The sequence below is a fragment of the Seriola dumerili genome, unplaced genomic scaffold (genome assembly GCF_002260705.1).
Source record: "Seriola dumerili isolate Sdu_G_001 unplaced genomic scaffold, Sdu_1.0 BDQW01000081.1, whole genome shotgun sequence".
Lineage (NCBI taxonomy): Eukaryota > Metazoa > Chordata > Actinopteri > Carangiformes > Carangidae > Seriola > Seriola dumerili.
The window spans coordinates 3,240,673-3,250,055 of NW_019174336.1; the positions used below are offsets into that span (position 1 = coordinate 3,240,673).

General features: G+C 40.7%; 10 non-coding genes across 10 annotated transcripts; all 10 read right to left on the reverse strand.

The window, feature by feature from the left end:
• Nucleotides 1-289: 289 nt before the first annotated feature.
• On the reverse strand, nt 290-361 carry trnap-ugg. Its single transcript has one exon. It is a non-coding gene; the product is annotated as a tRNA-Pro (tRNA).
• A 284-nt stretch (nt 362-645) lies between these two features.
• Nucleotides 646-717, reverse strand: trnap-agg. Its single transcript has one exon. It is a non-coding gene; the product is annotated as a tRNA-Pro (tRNA).
• A 497-nt stretch (nt 718-1,214) lies between these two features.
• trnap-ugg lies at nt 1,215-1,286 on the reverse strand. The gene has a single exon. It is a non-coding gene; the product is annotated as a tRNA-Pro (tRNA).
• A 294-nt stretch (nt 1,287-1,580) lies between these two features.
• On the reverse strand, nt 1,581-1,652 carry trnap-agg. Its single transcript has one exon. It is a non-coding gene; the product is annotated as a tRNA-Pro (tRNA).
• A 487-nt stretch (nt 1,653-2,139) lies between these two features.
• On the reverse strand, nt 2,140-2,211 carry trnap-ugg. Its single transcript has one exon. It is a non-coding gene; the product is annotated as a tRNA-Pro (tRNA).
• A 284-nt stretch (nt 2,212-2,495) lies between these two features.
• Nucleotides 2,496-2,567, reverse strand: trnap-agg. Its single transcript has one exon. It is a non-coding gene; the product is annotated as a tRNA-Pro (tRNA).
• Nucleotides 2,568-3,026: 459 nt separating this feature from the next.
• On the reverse strand, nt 3,027-3,098 carry trnap-ugg. The gene has a single exon. It is a non-coding gene; the product is annotated as a tRNA-Pro (tRNA).
• Nucleotides 3,099-3,391: 293 nt separating this feature from the next.
• trnap-ugg lies at nt 3,392-3,463 on the reverse strand. Its single transcript has one exon. It is a non-coding gene; the product is annotated as a tRNA-Pro (tRNA).
• Nucleotides 3,464-3,956: 493 nt separating this feature from the next.
• trnap-agg lies at nt 3,957-4,028 on the reverse strand. The gene has a single exon. It is a non-coding gene; the product is annotated as a tRNA-Pro (tRNA).
• Nucleotides 4,029-4,332: 304 nt separating this feature from the next.
• On the reverse strand, nt 4,333-4,404 carry trnap-cgg. The gene has a single exon. It is a non-coding gene; the product is annotated as a tRNA-Pro (tRNA).
• Nucleotides 4,405-9,383: the final 4,979 nt, after the last annotated feature.

Below are 9,383 nucleotides of genomic sequence, written 5' to 3' on the forward strand. Positions count from 1 at the left end.
TTGGCAAAATAGCAGGTGAAGTAAACCATAGAGAATAGACAAGAAAAATGGCGTTCCATGCCTTCTGTAGATTCCATAGACTTGTAGAATCAACGGCAGGGCACATTGAAGGTGTTCTGCTGGCCCAAAAACATGTTTAGACAGTTTATGTTAGTTTTCTATGTCATTTGTCACCCTTGTGCATATGTGCATGCTTGCAATGTCCAAATGAGAAAAACCTTTTAATTGCTCTTGTAGGTATGCTTTGAGACATGTGGAGAACGACCATCACTGCATCATTCCGAAGAATGGGCTCGTCCGGGAGTTGAACCCGGGACCTCTCGCACCCAAAGCGAGAATCATACCCCTAGACCAACGAGCCACAAAAGGTTGGCATTTATCTCAAGAAAAATCACAAGTTCTAAGTTGAGCTTTAGAACATATTTTCATTTGAACAATTAAATATGTTTGTGAGGCCTAAAGAAAAGCACAGTCAGACCTTAATGAACACTTAAGAGATTCATAATGCCTTCTACAAGGTATCTAAATACACACTTGATACTAATGTCAAAGGAGGAGACATGAGCAAAGAGCACATGTTCACAGAGCACTCAGGTGAATTTCAGGGCTAATACCAATGGCCACTACCAGACCTTTGCAAACAAGGGGCTCGTCCGGGAGTTGAACCCGGGACCTCTCGCACCCTAAGCGAGAATCATACCCCTAGACCAACGAGCCACAAAAGGGTGTCATTTATCTAAAAAAAAATCTCAAATTCTAAGCTGAGCTTTTAAACATAACACAAATTTGTGACAAAGACACAGTGAGAACTTGTGGTTCCTACTTGCTTATCATCTTTCAGCTGTCTATGAGTTGTTAGCATTTTTACTAAAAAGACATTTTAACACTACTTTACTTGAGAATATCCATTTTCTAGAACAAACCCTTGGCAAAATAGCAGGTGAAGTAAACCATAGAGAATAGACAAGAAAAATGGCGTTCCATGCCTTCTGTAGATTCCATAGACTTGTAGAATCAACGCCGGGGCACATTGAAGGTGTTCTGCTGGCCCAAAAACATGTTTAGACAGTTTATGTTAGTTTTCTCTGTCATTTGTCACCCTTGTTGCATATGTGCATGCTTGCAATGTCCAAATGACACCCTTTTAATTGCTCTGGTAGGTCTGCTTTGACACACATGTGGAGAATGACCATAACTGCATCATTCCAAAGAATGGGCTCGTCCAGGAATTGAACCCAGGACCTCTCGCACCCAAAGCGAGAATCATACCCCTAGACCAACGAGCCACAAAAGGGTAAAGTTTATCTCAAGAAAAATCGCAAGTTCTAAGTTGAGCTTTAGAACATTTTTTTCATTTGAACAAGTAAATGTGTTTGTGAGGCCTAAAGAAAAGCACAGTCAATCCTTAATGAACACTTAAGAGATTCATAATGCCTTCTAAAAGGTATCTAAATATACACTTGATACTAATGTCAAAGGAGGAGATATGAGCAAAGAGCATGTGTTCTAACATGTTCACAGACAATTGAGGTGTTCTCCTGGGTGAAAACTACAGCCACTAGCAAACCATTGCAAGCAATGGGCTCGTCCGGGAGTTGAACCCGGGACCTCTCGCACCCTAAGCGAGAATCATACCCCTAGACCAACGAGCCACAAAAGGGTGTCGATTATCTAAAAAAAAATCTCAAATTCTAAGCTGAGCTTTTAAATATAACACAAATTTGTGACAAAGACACAGTGAGAACTTGTGGTTCCTACTTGCTTATCTTCTTTCAGCTGTCTATGAGTTGTTAGCATTTTCACTAAAAAGACATTTCAACAGTGCTTTACTTAAGAATATCCATTTTCTAGAACAAACCCTTGGCAAAATAGCAGGTGAAGTAAACCATAGAGAATAGACAAGAAAAATGGCGTTCCATGCCTTCTGTAGATTCCATAGACTTGTAGAATCAATGCCGGGGCAGATTGAAGGTGTTCTGGTGGCCCAAAAACATGTTTGGACAGTTTTCTCTGTCATTTGTCACCCTTGTGCATATGTGCATGCTTGCAATGTCCAAATGAGAAAAACCTTTTAATTGCTCTTGTAGGTATGCTTTGAGACATGTGGAGAAGGACCATCACTGCATCATTCCGAAGAATGGGCTCGTCCGGGAGTTGAACCCGGGACCTCTCGCACCCAAAGCGAGAATCATACCCCTAGACCAACGAGCGACAAAAGGTTGGCATTTATCTCAAGAAAAATCACAAGTTCTAAGTTGAGCTTTAGAACATATTTTCGTTTGAACAATTAAATATGTTTGTGAGGCCTAAAGAAAAGCACAGTCAGAGCTTAATGAAGAGTTAAGAGATTCATAATGCCTTCTACAAGGTATCTAAACATACACTTGATACTAATGTCAAAGGAGGAGACATGAGCAAAGAGCACATGTTCACAGAGCACTCAGGTGAATTTCAGGGTTAATACCAATGGCCACTACCAGACCTTTGCAAACAAGGGGCTCGTCCGGGAGTTGAACCCGGGACCTCTCGCACCCTAAGCGAGAATCATACCCCTAGACCAACGAGCCACAAAAGGGTGTCGATTATCTAAAAAAAAATCACAAATTCTAAGCTGAGCTTTTAAATATAACACAAATTTGTGACAAAGACACAGTGAGAACTTGTGGTTCCTACTTGCTTATCTTCTTTCAGCTGTCTATGAGTTGTTAGCATTTTCACTAAAAACACATTTCAACAGTGCTTTAATTAAGAATATCCATTTTCTAGAACAAACCATTGGCAAAATAGCAGGTGAAGTAAACCATAGAGAATAGACAAGAAATATGGCGTTCCATGCCTTCTGTAGATTCCATAGACTTGTGGAATTTGTCACCCTTGTGCATATGTGCTTGCTTGCTTGCAATGTCCAAATGACACCCTTTTAATTGCTCTGGTAGGTCTGCTTTGACATACATGTGGAGAATGACTGCATCATTTCAAAGGGCTCATATGACACAAACAGTCACCATCGCTGAATTACAAGCAATGGGCTCGTCCGGGAGTTGAACCCGGGACCTCTCGCACCCAAAGCGAGAATCATACCCCTAGACCAACGAGCCACAAAAGGTTGGCATTTATCTCAAGAAAAATCACAAGTTCTAAGTTGAGCTTTAGAACATTTTTTCATTTGAACAAGTAAATGTGTTTGTGAGGCCTAAAGAAAAGCACAGTTAGACCTTAATGAACACTTAAGAGATTCATAATGCCTTCTACAAGGTATCTAAACATACCCTTGATACTAATGTCAAAGGAGGAGACATGAGCAAAGAGCATGTGTTCTAACATGTTCACAGACGATTGAGGTGTTCTCCTGGGTGAAAACTACAGCCACTACCAAACCATTGCAAGCGATGGGCTCGTCCGGGAATTGAACCCGGGACCTCTCGCACCCAAAGCGAGAATCATACCCCTAGACCAACGAGCCACAAAAGTGGAGTATTTATCTCAAGAGAAATCTCAAATTCTAAGCTGAGCTTTTAAACATAACACAAATTTGTGACAAAGACACAGTGAGAACTTGTGGTTCCTACTTGCTTATCATCTTTCAGCTGTCTATGAGTTGTTAGCATTTTTACCAGAAAGACATTTTAACAGTACTTTACTTGAGAATATCCATTTTCTAGAACAAACACTTGGCAAAATAGCAGGTGAAGTAAACCATAGAGAATAGACAAGAAAAGTTCCATGCCTTTTGTAGATTCCATAGACTTGTAGAATCAACGCCGGGGCACATTGAAGGTGCTCTGCTAGCCCAAAAACATGTTTAGACAGTTTATATTAGTTTTCTCTGTAATTTGTTGTTCTTGTGCATATGTGCATGAATGCAATGTCCAAATGACAAACCATTTTAATTGCTCTGGTAGGTCTGCTTTGAGACACATGTGGAGAACGACCATCACTGCATGATTCCAAAGAACGGGCTCGTCCGGGAGTTGAACCCGGGACCTCTCGCACCCTAAGCGAGAATCATACCCCTAGACCAACGAGCCACAAAAGTTTGAAATTTATCTCAAGAAAAATCTTAAATTCTAAGCTGAGCTTTTAAACATAACACAAACTTGTGAAAAAGACACAGTGAGAACTTGTGGTTCCTACTTGCTTATCTTAACTTGTTATGATAGTTTTCTCTGTCATTTGTCACCCTTATGCATATGTGCTAGCTTGCAATGTCCAAAACACACACCTTTTTAGTTGTTCTGTTAGGTCTGCTTTGACATACATGTGGAGAATGACTACATCATTTCAAAGGGCTCATATGACACAAACAGTCACCACCACTGAATTGAAAGCAATGGGCTCGTCCGGGAGTTGAACCCGGGACCTCTCGCACCCGAAGCGAGAATCATACCCCTAGACCAACGAGCCATGAAATCATCAAATTTGTCTCAAGGAACATCTCAAATTCTACGTTGACCGTTAAACCATTCGTTCATTTGAACATCTAAATAAGTTTATGAGGCCTAAAGACATACACAATCAGACTTTAATGAACAGTCAAGAGACTCATAATGCCCTCTAAAAGGCATGTAAACAATTTATCCTAACATCGAAGGAGGAAACATAAGCTAGAATATCCATTTTCAAGAACAAACCCTTGGCAAAATAGCAGGTGAAGTAAAATGTAGAGAATAGACAAGAAAAATGGCGTTCCATGCCTTCTGTAGATTCCAGAGACTTGTAGAATCAATGCACATTGAAGGTGTTCTGGTGGCCCAAAAACATGTTAAGAGTTCATGTTAGTTTTCTAACGACCATCACTGTATCATTCCAAAGGGCTCATGTGACACAAATAGCCACCACCGCTGAATTCCAAACATTGGGATCCAGGTGCTCTCGCACCCAAAGCGAGAATCATACCCCTAGACCAACGAGCCACAAAAGGTTGAGCTTTAGAACAAGTCCTAATTACACCCGCTCCACCAGCGGAGCCACTAGGGCAGGGGTGGGCAAATTTTTATGCTCAAGGGGCCACACTATACTTTTACAAATATTGACAGACGGGCCGGGCCCGGGCCAGCACCAGATGCCATACATCAATCAAAACATAAAAAAGGCATTACAGTGTTAATACATTACATTCCACTTTTAGGGGAACAGCTGGTTGTTGATCACCACTTCCTATGCCCAGAGCATCGAAAGTCTCACGTGTAGTTATTGTTATGCAGCCAAATTTCTCAGAACCAGAATCTGAGGTTTTCATCACTCAACTCGCGGATCTGCTGGTTTGTTTTGTTGGTGGCCTTACAATCACACTAAAAGTCTGTTCACACACATACGTAGAGCCAAACAACACCAGCATCCTCTGTGCTATCTTCTGGATGTTTGGAAATTTGGCTGCGCTTAATGAAGCATAAAACTCATCCAGTTTAAGAGAGTTGAACTTCTCCTTTAAGATGGTGTCACATTGGAGATCAGTCAGTTCCAACTGCAACTCCTGTGGCGCAATTTCAGGGTCTTGTGTGAAGGGACATGACACCAGCTGAGGTGACTTGTAAATTTTTCCAAAATCAGAGAACCAACGGCAGAATTTTCCATGCAGGTCATCCAGTGATTTCCTGTATTTTTTCACATGTCGAGTGGCCTGTGTGGGGAAATAAGCGAATGATTTGTTTGACATTTGCTTTGAGAATAAAGCTAGCTTGGTTTTGAAGGCTCTTATGTTTGTGTACATTTCATGCACAAACTGGTCTTTCCCTTGTAGCTCATTCATGTGTGTCAGTATGTCCACAGCAAAAGCTAAATCACAAAGCCAATCTGTGTCACTCAGCTCAGGAAAATCGTCAGCTTTCTCAAGTAGCTCCAAAAATGAGATAATCTCCTGTTTGAGCTCCCACACTCGTTGACATACTTTCCCCAAACTTAACCAGCGGACATTAGAGTGGTAAAGCAAGTCCTGGTGATCAGCGTCAGTTTCTTCAAGAAACTTAATAAACTGACAATGCTGAAGTCCCCTTGCTCGAATAAAGTTAACGAGTTTTACAACTGGCAACTAGAACTCCCCTTCAGGGAAAGGCTTGCTGGTCTTTGCTAATTTGAATGCCAGCAAATAACTTGCCTTCGTGCTTGATTCTTGGATGGCAGTTTGTCGGATAATGGTGTTTTGCTGAGCCTGCAAACTAGCTACCAACCTCTGAGCGGTAGCAGTCCGTTCTTGCGTTGACTGATTGTTAGCGTAATTAGCATGCTTGGTGGAAAAGTGACAGCTGATGTTGTCTTCCTATAAAACCGCAACGGTTTCTTGGCAAATAAGACATACAGCCTTTGACCGGACTTTAGTGAAAAAGTATTTAGTCATCCATTCCTTATTAAACACTCGGCACTCACTGTCAATTTTTCTTTTCTTTGGCCCACTCATTGTAGCAGATGAGTAATAACAAACAAGTCAATGTATCACTGTGCCTAATGTGCCACCTGGTGGAACACCAGGCATTACAGGACAAGGTCAAATGAATGCAGTCATAATTATGATATGATTTGATTTGGGCAATTCTGTACCAATCTTCGGCGGGCCGGATTAAAAAGACCAATGGGCCGGATGTGCCTAATTACACCCGCTCTGCCCACCCAGGCACTAGGGTGTCTCAAGACAACATATCTTCTTTATTTAGTCTCTCACACAGAGCACGGCCTCTGTCTGGGCACAATAGTTTAGTCTCTATTTTCTTCAACTCCAAAACATAACAGAGTTTTATTAGAGGTAGGTCTTTATGTCTGATTCCCTGTTTGACATGTAGAGTTGGTCATAAGGGTTAGTTTGAAGCCTTGTTATCGATGACTTCTCTCTCTCCCTCCCTCTCTCCTGCCCTCTCTTGGTGTGTCTTATCTTTAGTTATTCCTCTACCTCTTTTAGTAATAATTATACATGTAATGAAAGTAGTTTATTTTCTGTAATGGAGGCAAGGCTCAGTGTATTGGAAGCGCTCCTTGACTTCCCTGCAGGTCTCAAGCAGCCAGGAAACCAGAGCAGCTTGTAACAAGAGGTGTAGTCATTTAGCTAAATTGGCAACACTGCACCTGTAAACACCTCACTAATGGACCCTGTTTGCACCAGAAACTCAAACTCAGTGATGAGGTACTCGGCTAACCAGTGGTGGAAACATCATCACTCAATCCGTCAGTCAGTCAATCGGTCAACGACATTCCAGATTATAGGGCTAGCCCTGCTGTTGCGGTCCAGCCAGAAATTAAAATTATATCTGTGAACCTGCTTGTGACTGAGAGCTACAGACAGAGGCCGAAGGTACTGAGAGATAGACCAAAATATTGTTGGTTTTGCTTTTTTCATGGGATTCGCTGACAATACAAAAATTATAGAATAACACCACACTTATTTTTTATATACAAGAAAACAACAACATAAATAATAGTATACAATAACATTGCATTATAGTTACAGTAAGAATGTATCAAGTCCTCTAACACTATGTAGGATATGCTCCCTAAAGACTAATAGTTTTTCATTATGCTTTTTCTTTTATGTTCAACCCAATTCTTCTTAACATTTAAACTCCCTCTGCGCTCTTCATCCCCTGAGGTTTCTCATTCGTTTGACTCTGAATCTCTTCCTCTCATATTCAAATACAACTACTTTATTTTCATTAAACATATATATTATTATGTCCCATTTAGTTAACACAGTTAGTGCTCATTTTTAGCACATGTTGCCCCACTGGGAATCGAACTCTCACCCAGGCTGTGTTAGTGCCTTGCTCTGCCAATTAGGGACAGTGGATCAGTAAACTGCTTCACCCAGGGGATCAAAAAAGAAAAAGAAAAAACAAAACAAAAATAAAAAAGAGAAGAGGCATGGATTTGAACCGATAAATCAAACTGATACAGCATCATTATGTAAATTTTAACCTCAGAGGGCAGTTTCACTTAGTACTGATGTAGGTGTGTGTGTGTGTGTGTGTGTGTTAGAGAGAGGGAGAGAGCGAGAGATGCAGAACTGCTTCAGAGCACACACACACACACACACACACACACACACACACAAAAGACATTACTCTGCCAGCTGAGACCCAAACAATAAAAGAAACAACAAATAATAAAACTCTTCTCCGGCTCTTCCTCGTCCCTCCAGGAAAGCCAGTCCCTTTCTTTTTTTCTTTTTCTTTCTTTCTTTCTTTCTTTCTTTCTTTCTTTCTTTCTTTCTTTCTTTCTTTCTTTCTTTCTTTCTTTCTTTCTTTCGTTCTTTCCACATGTCACCACAGTTATCTCAGGTGCCTCTTGAGAGTTTGAAATACTATGTGGGCATGTCTGTCTCTTGTGAGTCCCCCACTTTATGCAACCCTTTAACCCAGGAACCCTTTAATGCAATTTTCAATAATTATACCAGATCACCAAACAGGGGTTGAATGTGTGGGGGTTCTAAGGGTGGGACATGAGCAACATAACCAAAAACTGTCTCCAGAGGTGGAAAGCCATAAAGACAATGAAGTTAAGTATCTCTCTATTATGTCCTTTCTTCTACCAAAATTAGCATGCTAACTAGCTAACCCCGGCCTGTCATCACTTCCCAATAGTGACTCACTGTAGCCTCCAATCTGCCCTGAAGACCTTGTGCTGCTCAGACGACGTATTATAGCCTCTTGTATTATACAGACAACCATGGATGAAGCTCTTGTCAAATGACCATCATCTGCTCCTGGCAAGAACCATATTTCTGTGAAATTGCAATTGAGGCAACACCCATATGTCCCATTCATTCATATTAAATATTTTCATAAATAGTGAGTAATGCTATACCTAAATTGTTTATGAGCAATTTGGTTTGTTTACATGCTACTTCTGCTTACATGCTAATGTTGCTAACGTTGGTCAATGGTGTTTACCATTATGAAACAGCCTACTGAGAAAGCCAGCACTGTGATTGCTGTTGTTGCTAATTTATTGTAATTGATTTTGCCTTTGTGTGTGATAAACAGTGGAGATTTCATCAGTCTATTCCATTTAATGGCTTGCAATCATAAATGTCTGCATTTAGCCTGAAAGGGCATCTACAATAAAGTATTCTATAAAGGTGAAGGTCATAATTTTTTGCTTTCCTATTCTGACATTCAGCAGCACAACAAGCCATGTCTTCCTTATTCTGGGGTTCTCGCCATTTCCCTCTACTTGTTTCCTCTGTGTATGTATATGTATATGTATATGTATGTGTATGTGTTGTTTTTTTGCTTCAAGTTGAAGCAGGAAAGTTTAATTTGCTGCAGCAAAAAAACAAACAAAAAAAAACGGTGAAATCTGGTTATATTGAGCTGTTTGGGCTTTGATGTATTCTTCATATATTGTTCTTTCCTTTGTGATTTTCTGCTTTGTTAGATAGAAGTGAGAGAAGAGAGAGA